General features: G+C 40.5%; 1 protein-coding gene across 4 annotated transcripts in view; it reads right to left on the reverse strand.

Moving 5' to 3' along the window:
• LOC135300752 (potassium voltage-gated channel subfamily A member 5-like) overlaps positions 1 to 12,512 on the reverse strand; it is a 156,428-nt gene that overhangs the window by 16,637 nt on the left and 127,279 nt on the right. The window contains exons 2-4 of one of the 4 annotated variants that reach the window (XM_064420532.1): positions 2,069 to 2,136; positions 1,040 to 1,151; positions 4 to 555 (exon numbers count right to left, since the gene is read on the reverse strand). The exons of 1 other annotated variant lie outside the window; for it this stretch is intronic. The gene's annotated coding sequence lies outside the window, so the exon portion shown is untranslated. Of the gene's footprint in view, positions 1 to 3; positions 556 to 1,039; positions 1,152 to 2,068; positions 2,137 to 11,972; positions 11,999 to 12,512 lie in introns of those variants that run through there. 2 more of the 4 variants (XM_064420535.1, XM_064420537.1) reach the window with 2 other exon arrangements.

The following is a 12,512-nucleotide window of genomic DNA, read 5'->3' on the forward strand; positions in this document are numbered from 1 at the left end:
AGGTCTTTGAGAACATATTTTTATTTCCACAGGGTCTGATGCAATCCTTACCCTGTCTGCAGGCAAAGTCTGCAGCTAATTTCTGCTCATGAATCACCAGAGTTCAGCAGCCTGGAGGGCACAGAGAAAGGCAAAGAGCATCTGTTCCAGCAGGTTAAAAGATTAATTTCTGAATACTAAAAATAACTTCTTTATAATTCCATCCCATCTTGCTTCCAAGGATCTGACATTTGGCAAATTTTAATGAAGTGAACTTTGCAACACCTCTGCGAGGTCGATGTAAATATCATCCCCATTGACAGGTAGATGAAATTATAGCACAGATGAAGACAAAGTCCTGGGCTCAGGAGGCATCCCATACAGACATACATCCTCTCTTACAAGTGCTGCTGGCAGCATCAGGGGACATTTTTTCTGAAATAAGTAAATCTGATCCAGAAGTCATTGCCCAGACATAAAAGCCCATTTTTGGCTCAAGGAAATTAGTAGACTTTACTCATGGACAGGTCTGGAAACAGTTCTTACTCACAACAAGGCAGAGTCCTCTGGAAGAAACTGAAAGCAAGAACAGTTGTGAAAGAACACTGGTTTTTTGACTATTCAAAACAGTTTTTCTTTTTAGACTGAAAAGAAAGCACACAGAAAATTCTGAATACCAGAAGAAAATGGAATTTCAGATAATTTTCCTCCTGAAAACTCTTGGTGATTCATATTCTTAACCCTTGCTTTTGTTTTGTAATTGTAGAAATAAGTTTGCAACAGAAAATGGAAACTTTTCTTTCCAAGAAGTGAAAAAGATTGGGCTTAACCTGGACAAAATAAAACAAAGCAAACCCCTTGAAAATAATATTATTGGTTGTTGTCCTGGATTAGGGAAAATTTGAGAGAAAACCTCCAAAAGGGGGCCCCCCAGAAAGCGCACCCACATGCCCCCCCCCCCCCCCCCCCCACCGGTTTGGGAAGGATTCTTCGGAGAGAAGTGGAAAGAACCTGTTTATTTAACAGGCAAAACACCCCCAGCACACAAAATGAACAATACCGGATGACAACACTCTTTCACCAATCTGAAAAGGACGACAAATTCAGTGGTCGCTCTGTTGTCGGTCCCTCCGGCGCTGGGGATAGCTCCTGTAGGCCACAAGAGGCAAACTCTTGGTGTTTCCCAGGTCCCAGTACGGAGCAGGTTTGAATAGTTCAAAAAAGGGAAAGGAAAAACAGACCAGGGAAAGATTTGGACTGCTGAGCTAAACTGATTAACAAGCAGAAGCAAAAGCAAAGCAGGAGCACAGCAGAGGCATGAGCAAAGCAAAAAGCAAAAGCCGCACTATGTACTGCCCCGTCTCTGTGTCCCACCAGCTGTGGGGGAGCAGTCTGATAACAAAAACCAAAACAAAACATTCACTCTTCAGAGCCAGTCTTGAAGGCACAGAACATAATATCCAGCATAAACAGAACACACAATTGGGGATACAAGCGTCATAATGTCACCCTAGGACAGTTGGGTTTTTTCTTTTTTTATGGGAACAAAAATGTCTCCATTGACTCTCTGTGTCCTTCAGACTCTGGGAAGAAAATATGTGAAGCATATTTTTGTTATTCCTTGGCAGCCTCAGATAGTTTTAAGAATCCTTTTTTTTTTTTTTTTTCTTTAATTTAATAAGCTTTATTAAGCTTGCTATACATCATTATCCAGTTGTTTAGAATATAATCAGTGGGGTGAAAAAAATTAAGAGGATGGAAAGACAAGAGAGGGTGAAACTGAGAAGAAGATTGATTTCCCCCACATTTAGCTCTCCTCACTTAGTTTAATCTTTGAGATGAGAGAGATGAATCACTCCCCCGAGGTGTTTGAGACAGAGCTACATGTGAGCAGCTTGAGCCAGAATCCAATTTTCAGAGAGCTGATATTCAGCAGGACTAATCCTGTCCCAGTTCCTGCCTCTCCTCTTTCAGCTGGAATTGACAGCTCCGAAGGACAGTTGGCCCCATGGAGCTTCAGTTCCCAGCCCAGGCAGATTTTGAGTGATTTGCTTATTTAATAATAGCAAAGAAATAAATAGCAGTTTACCTGAATTATTGTGCTGTTTATTCATAACTCTGTGTCTTGAATAAGGATGGGTTGGTTGTAGGTTCAGCCTGGATGCAAGAACAACACACATCCAAGATGAAAGTCCACCAAGCCCAGCATCCTGGCCCATGGAAATATAAATATCACATTCCATGGAAAACAGGTGAGAATCAAGTAAATCTTAAGTGACACTCCCCCAGGATATTCTTCCAGTCTCTAATAACCAGCTTGAGGATTACCTGAGATAAAGGTGATGTCTTGGAGTTGTTGATGTTTTGATAGCCTAAATGGTTGATCCTGTGAAAATAAAGCCTGGCAGGAATACAGCATTCCTTGCAGCCTGCACCTCCAATTCCATGAGGGGAAGAACATAAGGGATGGCTGGACTTCCTGCAGACTTCTCTTGGCTGATTGAAATGTCACTCACTTGCCACCTGTGAGCACTGTACTTTGTGCAACATGGATGTCAACACAGAATAATTCAATTTCTCACTTTACTTGATCACATGCTGAAGTAACTCTGAAGATGTGAGTGGAAAGAAGGTACCTTGAATTTGTAGTTAAAGGTCCATTATGTGGGGTAGGAAGAACCTGCAGTCCAAGCACTCACAGGAGAATAAGCAAACCAAAGTGGTGCTTCAAGAGAGCAATATCAGGGCTTGATTTTCGTGTGAGTGTTTGAACATGTGTACCTGTGGATGCACAAGAAAGGTCAAGCAAGCATTGAAGCAAATACACAGAAATTGTTTTCATTTGTGGAAATCAGGGCCTTCTGATATCTTTACTTGAAAGAAAAGCATGATTCCTAGCTTGGACTACAGATTCATTACTTCGGGTTCCCCGAAAGATTTGAAGAAAATTTAGGTGTAGAGAATTCTAACAGCAATGTTAACATAATGAGAAAGAAGCACTGCAATATCAGAGGAGAAGGAGAGAGAAGAGCTGATTAAGGGTGTCAGTTATAAAATTAAAAATAAATAAAAAAACAACCAACAACAACCCCCCCCCCCCCCAAACAAACAGTGGTGGTGGTGGTGGTAGTACCTTGCATGAAGATACTTTTTATTTTTCTTCAGAAAATAGATCTACTTCCTGACCTACTAAATTATTGGATGGAGCAGAAGTTGGCTACTACACCCTATGTTGTGCAGGCAAGTCTCTTTTTTTTTCTCAGGGGCTGTACTTTAACACATACCTAAGGCAAGCTTGCACTGCCATCTAAATATTTTGAATTCAACCATATGCAGAAGCACATTCTTCAGTTACAATTTCAAGCATGTACTTTTTGGAAAAAAGCAGTAAAAAATCACTTTGTCATTGAAGTCAGCAATTTTGACTCTGCTCAGAATGTGGGACTGATTGGTATAAGCTGCCATTTAATGTAGCATGTGTTCAGAGTAGAAGCATATTTTATTATGTCCAAATCTATCACGAGGCCAAATTAATCTCTGGCACACAATAGGGACGACTGTGACCCACTGCAGGTTTTTTTCCTGTGAAAATCAAAATGTAGCATCCAATTTCTATGTAGTTCTAGTAAAACCAAGTAAATAAGCGTTTTTTAATGTTACAGATTTCATTTATAGATGACATAAGAAATGTATAGACAAATGGTGACCACAAACTATTAAAAACAGGTAAATTAACTTTCTGTTGTACATTTGTCTACTGGCTACATAGAAAATAAACTTCATGTAACACTGCCCTGACTCCTGGTTTATACTTGTTACTTTGGGAAATCCTTTTAAAATCAATAAATATAAAGGCTAAATGGAAAGTAAGTTTTTGACCAATGCAAACAAAAAAAGCTATGATTTAGAAATCATATAAGCATGTATGGATGCAGTCCTGCTCCCTACACACTGGGCTTCTCTGGATTTAATCCAGGCATAAATCCAGCAAAGCATATGCTCTAAAAACTTTGTCATGTCTGGACATGTGTTTTGGGTGAAATCAGTAACATTTACATTAAATTTCGTTCAGGGAGCATATCCAACTAAAAGGAAGAGGAGAACTTGAAAGAGATATCTGCAATTTTCATGAAGTTACAAGAGTTTAATTTAAATTTATATTGTTCCCATGCCCTGTAAATTGGCCCGTGCTTGAGTATGTCTGTAATAATTTGCTGGGATAAATTGTAAATGGCTTTCATGTTTCAAATATTAAAGAACACTTTGCTTATTTGGGAGGCTAATTTTGCAGGGAAATAGTTTGATAGAAAATGTGTTATTTTACATTCAGAGAATACAAACCAGATTCCTGATGTATTGAAGGCATTGGGACCAGGCCCTGCCATAACCTGCAGTGGGTTAGATGTGGGAGATTCCATGAGAGCAGGGAGCAACCTTAAAAAATCCATACATCTGCTGTCTGATAGAATCTGAATCCAAGCAGTTTTCTTGTCCAACAAATGAATTTAATATTTATATAACATTGGACAGACAGAAATTACATCCATCCTTGTGCTCCTCCTGTTGTCACATCCACATCAGCCTATCCATTGTCGAGGCCACATGGACAGAGGCATTTCACTGACCATGAAGCCACAAAATGAGGCAGGATGTGATTCCCAGTCATGGCAGAAAGCTCCAAAGTTGAAATATGTCAAACTGAAAAAGCAGTCATGGGTAGTCTTTGAATAAAGAGTTTGGACACAGTCCACCAGAGCATCTTTGTGGGACTAATCACTGGGGCTGTGGTAATGCCAGAGTTTGTTGAGATGAAATTTATGGGCAACTATCTATTAAAAATACTGAGCCATAATGAATTCTTTCAGGATTTATCACAGTAGCATTAGTTAGGATACATTTTCTGGACATTAGTGAAGCTCTCACAAGTATTTTCCAGATATTTGATCATAATTTAGCGTTAGTCAGGCATGAGTTAATGGACACCAAAGGCCTTATTCCCTTAAAAATCCCCTCTTTTTGGTGAGTCTCACTACTATTATATAATTTAATATTCATTTTCATGACACTAATTGTGTGGTATTGATTCAGATATTGCATATTACTGTTGGGACTCCATTTTAATTCAGTGTTAGTGTAGCATTAAGATGTAAAACAAAAGTATTAGCATTTTAAACTAAAACATTTCCATTTAGTGGAATTCTCCTGCCCCCATTGAGTCAAGAAGTCAATTCAGATCTTCCTCAAGGGTGCAGATTTGTAAACAAATGTCACAACACCTTTTATTTTTAGCAGCCAAAAGGATTTCTGAAGTATTTAGAGAGCCTAAAGTAGGACAAGGCTCTCTGCAAAAGTAAAGGACCTCTACTTTGCTACCAAAAAGTCACTGGGATATTTGACTTTGATTTCAGTGGCTACAAAACCACCTCCAAAGAATTTGTTACTTGTTGCAATATTGAAATATTACCAACAAATATTGAAATGGTGTGGTTTCCCCAAGGGTAGACTAAATTTAGACTTCTCTCTACTGGACTTTTTTTTTTCTACAATTAAGCCACAAAGCAAATGCCCCAAGAGGAGAGACAAAAGCACTTATTTTCCCCATCCTTTGTATCTGTGTGTCTCCCACAATGGCATTGTCATGCTGTATAAACAAAGGACAAAACCCTTGTTCTGAGCATAAAAACATCCCATTACAGTGAAAATTCCACAGATGTGGATTTTAGGATAGTGCCCTTCCAAATTCTTTTCCTTGAGCCTAGTGTGGTCCCACTGAAATCTGTTAAAATATAGATGCAAACTTCAAATTTCTTTACATGTGTTCATATATATTACTCAAGACTTTTCTTGTTCATGCCAGTCTGCTAAAATTTATGCTCATTGAGGCTTGTACATCCTTTACTTTAAGAAAAAGGAGGTTTGGTCACTCTAATTAGACTGTGAGTTTTTTTTAAAAACTGGATAGTCTTTTGCTGAGCTGTGGCCATGGTTATCCTGAGCAGCACACAATTAAATACACTTTCCCCCCATTCATTATGGCTGTGACATGCCCCTGTTTAACTGTTTTTTATTAAGGAGAGAAACTAATAATAATTTTGAAGATGCTGTGATCAATAGGGAGAAGGGAAGAAGCCTTTTGCACTGTCCAATTTTAAATTTGTTAACTTAGAATTTACTCCTAACTGGAAGCAGTGCTCAAGATGATTAGACACTCAAGATGCTGAGGAATAGAGGTGTATCCAGATACATATATTTAAAATCCATTCAAATAGTACATCCAGAAAGCACACCCTTACTTTTTAGGCACCTATTATTTGAGGCGGAGGGAAAAAACAGAGGGAGGATATAGAGGGGAAGATATGGAAGTGAAAGATAAATGGGAAAGAAAAATCTGCTTCTGTCTGCATGACAGGGACAAAATTCTTCACAGAATCTGCTTCTGTGTGTGGAACAAGGACAAAATTCTGCCCAGAATGTTGCCAAGATTGTTTCCAAAAGCATCAGTTCTAATAAAAAAGTGGAATCTGGACCCTGGGTCGTTTCTCTTCTGGGACAGAGTGCTCAATCTAAGACTGCACATACAAACAATGCTGAGCAGAGAAAGAAATCAGGCTGCTGCTGGATGCCAAATCTCTCTAGATTCCCTCAGATCATTTTCACCTCTCTGCTAATGGATATAACCTGACATGTTTGTGCACACTGGAACTTGTTGTGGAACTCCATGGTGATCCATCTCCACTTGTGCTTCCTGAATGACTTGCAGCTATTGAGATCAGATGCACAGTATGGTGAGATCTCTCATTTGTGCCTCTCAAACCTGCTATGAGCAGTGCAGAGCAAAACCTAGCAAGCAACAGATTATCTTAGCACCTCCCAGGAACAAAACTGCCACAGATCTGCTTCACAGAGCAGAGTGAGGAACTGAAATGAGAGTTATTACTGTTAAAAACTCTAGAAAGCATTTTTTAGATGTATCTCCCCAGGAACACTGGCAGCTTTGCAACATCCAAAGCTGTATTATGTACATCACAACTGCAAAAGTCTCATATTTCATAGCCCAAAACCATGAACATTTAAGAATGTAAGAACATAAAAATTTTGCTTGAAATATTCAATATAAATATTCTCCACAACATTCTTCTTCAGATATGCTTTTAAACTCAAGTACTGGGTTTGTGTCCATGGTATTCCTAAAGATGTTGGCTTTTCTTGGAGGCTTGAAAATCTCCTAAGGTTTTTAGGTTACATTTATGCATATGAGTTCAGCATTGCCATAAACAGTTTCGTAATAAGTTTGCATGAAAACTGTAGTTCTGAACTGCACCTCTTGGCCAGCAAGAGCAGCTCTCTTTTCTACTCCTGGCCAGTGCCAAATCTACAGAAAGATGCATATAAAATCCTACAGCGGAAGCTGAATAAGAAATCAGTGCCAGCTGGGAATGCTTTGTTCCCTTTTGTTGCTGTTTTGTCCTTCAGGTCTGCTCCTGTAGCTTGTCAAGAGCAAACAAGGATGAAGGTTAATTAAAGTCTTTATAGATATCTGACTGGTAGATACAGATTGATCTTTTCCACTGAAGTTAGCTATGGGAAACTTTTCTAAAACCGCTGAAAAGGCAGCCTGAAATCTAAGTCAAGTCTGTGATAAGTATAAAGCTTTGCGCTGTGCAGGGTGTGTATAGAAAGGCATGTATAGAAAACTTTAGGCATGCTTTGGCCATTTGCTTAGGGTGTTCTCACCCTGTTGGTGTTGGGAAATACTGGTTTTTGAGGCCACATGCTGAGCCATTGGTTTGTTGTAGCAGTGTGCCATGAATTTCTCAAGGCACAGGATTGTGTTCAGAGGGGTCTGGAATGTCCCCAGTGAGGAGACTCCACACCTTCTCTGGACAATCTGTTCAGGGCTCGGTCAGTGCCCAGGGAAGAAGTTCTGCCTCCTGTCCAGGTGGAACCTCCTGGGATCAGTCCCTGCCCGTTCCTCTGGTGCCATCGCTGGGCCCCCGGAGCAGAGCCTGGGCCTGCTCGGAGCCCTCCCTGCAGACAGGGACACCCAGGGCTGAGGGCCTCTCTACTTCTGAGTCTTCTGCAGTCCATTCTTAGAGTGTTGTCATTTGACAAGAAACTCACTCCAGACATTGGAACATCTCCAACAAATATTCTTCAGTGGTTACGATCCAAAAATAAGAATTGAAAATAAACCTTGTAATCCTCACCCAAACATAGCACTGAGCAAGGGCCTTACCAGACACTGATTTTTGCTAGAGGTCTAGGGTTTCTTTCACCACAATTGCAGTGTGCACAAAGCTTCCTATTCTGTTGAGGATATAGAGCTCAGCAAGCTGACGGGATCAGCACTTCCTTTACCACCCCAGTCCATCACCAATATGCAGGACTGGCTTCCTCAAGCTTAACTATTTGATGAGTAGTTTAGCAGCAAGGATATTGTACAGCATTTGTTACTAATGAATTTCAAACTAAACTGCGTCTGTTTTTGTATTAGGTTCTCTAATTATCTCAATCTTGGTGTGGTTTAGGCTGGGGAAGCCGTTCCAAATGGCAACTGAGAACAGAGCAGCACAGACTGTTCTGCTTGGCCACATCTGGGAGCTCAGAGTAACATTACCTAAAGAGGGAACAGTTCAAACGTATTTTTTGTTAGGCTTATGGTACCATAACATCATGTTGGCCTTCCCAAAGCCAGAAAAATTTTTCTTCAGATATTTTCAGTAGAAGCTGCTTGAAGTCCCTCTTAGTTGTTTTGGAAGGCGTCAGTGTTGGATCCTCTCAGGATCCAGACAGACACTTGTCTCATGTTGTCACAAGTGAGTGTCACTCAAAGAATGTACTTGTTATGTTCAGCTCACTGAAGAACAAGTTTGGGGTTGGCCTGAAAAGATGCAGTGATTTTGGCAAAGTTTTCAGAATTTTTTTATTTTTATTTTTCTGTTTGGCTTGCTCAAGTGGAGCAAGGATCTTCATTCCTTTTTATGAGAACACCATTTTGGATGTGAGGCACCTTTTAGATGTGAAGAATTGGTTACCCTTGTCCTATTCCACATCTAAGGCATTATCCATATCTCCATTAAGAATATTCTGGTTTAGACTGGTGGGAGAAGGTTCCTCTGCTGGCTGCTGTTCATAAAAGGATCACTGCCCAAGAACAGGGCTGTCCAAGACATGGGAAAGAACAGCTGGAGCTTGGTGCTCTCTCTGTACTCATTGGGATACTCACCTGGAAAAGGGAATGCCCTGGTTCTTGTCCCTCTGCCAGGGATCACTTCAGCTTATTGTAAAAGTGCTTCAAAAGGGAAACTGAAAAGCTGCCCAGATCTGACAAAGAGTTTGGACGCCAGGGCATTCTAGGAGCTGGGGATTTGACACTTCTTCATGGGAGAAGGCAGTGAATCTAAATCTCTGGTACTTTGAGTAAGCAGCTTAAGCACTGGGTTAAGTAGAAAGAGTGCATTTCTTTGTTATTTTTCAGTGTTACCTAATGAAGCTTTTCATTTCTCATTCAGTTCTTTGCTTTTATTAGAATTGTCAGCAATGAAAACAAAAATATTTCCATTGACTCATAATGACTTCTTTTCACAGAATCACAGAATATGCTGAGTAGGAAAGGATTTTCTTCTCTAAGAGAAAAAAGAAGAAATAACTTATGTTCAAGGCTAAATGTTTTGTTTGTTTGGACTAAGAACTGAAAAGTTCATTATTTGCACAAAGTATTAACTGAGGCTAAGTGCTTAATGGGTTTCATAAAGATTTGAATATCATGTAGAGAGAAAGGAAATTCTAAGTGCTTTGGAGGACTGGATCAGAATCTGAAAGATCTTGAAAAATTGGCAAACCAGTTCAAAGTAAACAAAAACATTCTGAGTAAAGCCAAGCACAAAGTGACACAAATAAGAAGGAGTAAATGCACCTAAAGCAGGAGATAATTCCCAGGCAGAAGTGGTACCAAAAATATGAGGATAACTCTGAGTGACAGAGCATCAATGACATGAAGCTGTGACAACAAGAAAAGATAAATCTCACTGAATAATGCGTTCAGAGGTCCTTCATTGACAGAAGGACTGAGTTCCCCTTCGGTTTTGTGCACAGAATTAGGTTATCTGTACATTAAAGAAGGGAGTGAGGGATGTTTCACTTTTTTTACAATTGAGCGTGGCTACAGAAGGGATTGTTGAAGTTCTCACACTCCTTTATTTTTTAATGCTATTTCTCAAGACATCCAAATCAGTGTTGGTAAGAAATTGAAATGTTCTGGAGGTCTGTGTTTGCTCATCACCACACACACAAATCCTTCCTGGGGCTTCCAACCTTGTGTAAGAGGTGCACAAGGAGGTGAAGCTTTGCTTCAAATCACCTATAACTGCAATTCCAGCCACCAAACTGCAACATTGTCCTGAGAGGTAGTGCTGCCGTGCCATGGCATGGACATGGAATCCACGCTGTCATTCCAAGGCTTCTGTGGAGAGATTTCCACAGTGGACAGACCACCGAGAGGAGGAACAGGGCATCTGACCACTGCAAATAGAGTTAGGTTTGGTGGAGTAAGAATGAAGCAAACCATTGAGATGGCCACCAGCCTAAGAGACTGTTCTTCCTATTCTTTCTATTACTAACACACTGCTGCTTCTGTTTCCTATTACTTTGTGTTCCCTTTATATCACTTGAACAGTTCAAAGAGCCCATAAAACAAGTGTCAATAACCTTTATGCATTCTTAATCATGTGTTCAGACTACCTAAAAGGGCTGGGGGATAAATAAGAAGGCCCAAGGTGTGAAATTAAACCCTGAACTGGGGAAAAGAAAATATATGTGCCTGGTTTATGGCCTCCATGAATAGAAAGAAATTGGTCAGGATATTAATCTTCTATATTTGGTACCAGGAATATGTTGGGGTGAAGGTGGGGAAAGAGTGCTGAATTATCCCTCAGTTTTATCTGCTCTCCCCTTTTCCATATAAGAATTGCCAGGACTATATTACAGCTGGGAGGTCTGGGCAAAAGTGACCCAAGAGACTCATCCTTGGATTTCCTCACTGGGCAACAGGTGTTATTCATGTTCAGCAATAAGACTTCCTTAGTCCAGGCCACAAGAGGACACTGAAAGTCTGAAAACGTTCCTCTAAGTAAAGCCCATGAAGTAATTTGAGTTACAACTTAGAGGGAAATAAACCCTCTTAAAACTCAATGGCTTTCTCCCGTACTGAGAGCAGAGCTGCCAAGATTTCTGCCCATTAAGGCTTTTTATAGGCAGTTTCTAAAGCCCTGAAAATAGGATTTCCAAAGGAAATACTGACCCAGATGGAACTGCGGCAGTGTAAATGAGGCTGCAATAACACTACTGGGTTCCATAAAGAAGCAGGAAAGCATTCACCTGGAATTCGTGTTTGGCATCACGCGTCCCCCTCACTCTTTCAGCATTTTGTGCTCAATGCAAAGAGAATAACTTTGGTTCCTGGGCATCTCTAACATTTTCTGTGCCTGTCATCCTGGTGGCTTTCCACAACTTTCATGAAAACAATGGGCATTATCTTTTTATTATCATTTGTTATAAATTGTAATTTTTTTCTGTTGGAGCAGATTTTGAATATGATAAAACAGATCTAAACATATCAAAATGAGACCTCAAGAAGTGAACACCATTTGTTGCAGAGTGTGTGTTGCTCAACTCTGTAGGAGGCAAGCAGAACTAGAAAGCACACCAGATTTCAAAATATCCTTTATTCCTGTGATCTGGTTTAGCATCAAGGATTTTGGTCACTTAATGTGAATAGAGCATGCTGACAGATGTAGGAACTCTATACTGTGCTATTGTTTACCTGAGGCTAATGGGGGAGGGAGAAGTCACCTGACAGGGATGCAAATGCACCCCCTGCATAGCCCCCTGTGGCCCATGGAGGATATCAGTGCCATTTAGCGTGGGATTAATCAGTCACAGAGTACTTTGAGGTTAAGCATTTGTCAAGAGTAAAAAAGGGACTGGATACTTACATGATGAATCATATAAAGATCAACACCTACAGTTACATCAGGAAGAAGTGGGGGAAAGAAAAATACATCCAAGAGTTACTGGAAGGAAAAACAAAGTCTGACGGTTTAAGTATAATCCCCCCTCCAAATGAAGCATAAAGGAACCAATTCACGCTTGGTCATCAAGGTTCAATTAGCAGCTTCCTGAAAATTAGCTGCCTAATGCATAGTATGGCAAGAGAAAGGATACAGAGATGGCTGGGCTGGTGACCAAATGTGGTACTGCTGCTGTGCCACACTTTCTGAACCTTTCTGGTGACATTGTGGAGACAGAAATTAGACTCTACAAACTGCTCCTACCATGGGGCAATGCCACAACACGGTTTGGCTTTGCACTTCCAGAGGAGGTTGTAGCAAGGTGGGAGCTGGTCTCTTCTCCAAGGCAAGTAGTGACAGGAGAAGAGGAAATGGTCTCAGGATGCACAAGGGGAGGTTCAGGCTGGACATAAGGAGCAGTTTCTTCTTAGGAAGGGTTGTGTGCCACATTGGATGTGGCACGCT

Source organism: Passer domesticus, chromosome 5 (genome assembly GCF_036417665.1).
Source record: "Passer domesticus isolate bPasDom1 chromosome 5, bPasDom1.hap1, whole genome shotgun sequence".
In the NCBI taxonomy this organism is placed as follows: domain Eukaryota; kingdom Metazoa; phylum Chordata; class Aves; order Passeriformes; family Passeridae; genus Passer; species Passer domesticus.